The sequence below is a fragment of the Lycium ferocissimum genome, chromosome 3, assembly GCF_029784015.1.
Source record: "Lycium ferocissimum isolate CSIRO_LF1 chromosome 3, AGI_CSIRO_Lferr_CH_V1, whole genome shotgun sequence".
NCBI lineage: Eukaryota > Viridiplantae > Streptophyta > Magnoliopsida > Solanales > Solanaceae > Lycium > Lycium ferocissimum.
The window spans coordinates 67,236,916-67,239,324 of record NC_081344.1 but is presented as its reverse complement, the minus strand read 5'-3'; the positions used below and the strand labels follow the sequence as shown (position 1 = coordinate 67,239,324).

The 2,409-nt window shown below is 30.3% G+C and overlaps 1 long non-coding RNA gene across 1 annotated transcript; it reads left to right on the top strand.

Moving 5' to 3' along the window:
* The first annotated feature begins 916 nt into the window (after window positions 1–916).
* Window positions 917–2,153, top strand: LOC132050476 (uncharacterized). Its single transcript, XR_009413422.1, has 2 exons — window positions 917–1,131; window positions 1,894–2,153. It is a non-coding gene; the product is annotated as an uncharacterized LOC132050476 (long non-coding RNA).
* Window positions 2,154–2,409: the final 256 nt, after the last annotated feature.

Here is a 2,409-nt window from a genome sequence, read left to right as displayed (position 1 = left end):
CCAAAAAACAAAAAAAAACTTGTTTTTAAAAAAAATTCACTTTTTTACAACTACATTTTCAACAAAAACTACAATTTCAAAAACTTTAGTCAAACACAACTCCATAGTTCCAAAATTAAAAAAAAAGTTACTTTTTTTTTGGTATCTATGGACAAATCTAATTCTACCTCTTGTGTGTTACTTTTTAAGTCTCAACTGGGTCTAAAGTTTAAGTGTCTTGATTATCCTTTTATTTCCTTCATTTGGCATGTACTCCCTCAAACCCCAATTTAAGTGTCTAAGTTTGATTAGACATGGAGTTTAAGAAATAAAGATAGACTTTCAAATCTTGTGGTTCTAAATAAAAAAATGTGTATAATATAATAAAGTATTCTTTGAATCTTGTGATTATAAATTTGACATGTAGGATATTTGAATTGTCAACTTACTAAATATAAAAAGAGGTGGACATAACCAAATAAGACAATTTTTTTTTTTTAACAATAAACGCCCAGTTAACAACAACAATAAGTTGTCAATATGCAAAACTAATTTACACCAAGACAACTGTGTACATGAAGTTTAACATTAATACTACCTTTGTGTGTTTACTTTTTAAGTTGATGCCAAAAGTTCAAGAATTTATGTTTGGCTATACTTCTGTCTCGCATAATCACGTTTGACTAACATAAGAAATAAAGATGCACGATTTTCCCTTTAAAAATGTACAATATAATAAAATATTTTTGTCTTGTGATTAAAATAAATTTGAATCAAATTTACTCTTAGCGAATATAAATAAGTTCCTTAAGACATATTTTAACCACAATTGAGAGAGAGAAAAATAAGACGAAAAGAAAAAAATATTATTTGTTACGAGGACAAAAATTAAAGACCAGCACAAAATATTCACATAAGTGCCAATGACCCATTTAGAACCACGACATTGGGCTTAATAACCGAACCAAAGTCTTAACTACATTTTAGGCCCATCCATCATCCACAAATCTCATGCCTCTAGGGTTTCCTATATAAAGCATCCAAAACCCTAACTTCAATTTTCTTTCATCACTGCCGCTTTTCTTCCATACATTTCACTCTAAAAAGTGAAGAAAACTCTTTGATCATCACCAATTCAACATGAGAGCTAAGGTAACATCAATATTTACACAATTTAGCCCATGTTTTGAGTTTATTACTCGATGTAGCCCATATTTGTGTATAAACATATACTCTATTATACACTTTTTTACAAGGTTGATACTGGTGTGCTGTTGTTGTCTACTGGGAGAAAATATTTACACTCTTTAGCCATATTTTGAGATTGTTACCCGATTTATCTCATATTTGTGTATAAACACCTTTTATACACTTTTAGACAAGGTTGATGCATTATGTATAATTTTTTTTTTGTTTGTAGCATTACATTTCTCAAATTTCACTCATTACGTACATTTTTAAGTGGAAAATTACGATCTAGTCCATATGTTGAGTTTGTTACCCGGTTTAGCCCTTATACTTTTTATTTTTATACATTATTATACCTGTTATATAAAGTTGATGCATTATGTATAATGATTTCCCCCAGGTATTATGTTGCATAATATTGTACAAATTTTACGCATTCCGTAATTATTGAAAACTACGCTCTATGTCTACTGGGGAAAAGTATTTATGCCACCTAGCCTATATTTTGAGTTTGTTACCGGTTTAACCCATTTTGGTATACTATTGTACACTTTCATACTAGGTTGATATATTATGTATAACAACCCCCCCCCCCCCCCCCCCAAAAAAAAAAAAAAAAGGCATAATGTTGTTTAATATTGTATAAGCTGAAAAATGGCTACTTGTGGATCTGTATATTTTTGAAAATTTCCTTTTTTATGCCTAATTTCGTTAACTTTTGTTCAGTGGAAGAAGAAGCGTATGAGGAGATTGAAGAGGAAGCGCCGAAAGATGAGGCAGAGATCTAAGTAAAATGTATCTCACAGTTCCTAATGGTCTTTAGTTTTATGTTGTTTAAGTTTTAGTTTGAAATGGCAGTAACAATGACTGGTGATTTTGTCCTAATGGCACCGAATTCAGATTTTGATATTGGTTTTTGGGTTGTGGTATTTTTTTCATTATTATTCGTGCCTTTTGCTCTATTTTATTTACATCGTTGCTCTTGATATAGTACTTTGTTTTGATTTATTTGCATCCATATATTTGTTAAATTTGCTAATGAGTTGTGGTAACTGAAACAGAAAATGTTGTGTAAGTAAGTGAACCAAATGAAACAATTATATATGTTATTCGTTTGTGCTTTTATCACGTGGAACTATCAAAATTGAAGGTCTTTGCAGCTTCGGGAAGATTGTTTGTTGTTTGTCTTATGAAATGCTAAATGGATGGTAGCTATTATGCTTTACGCTGAATCAATACAGT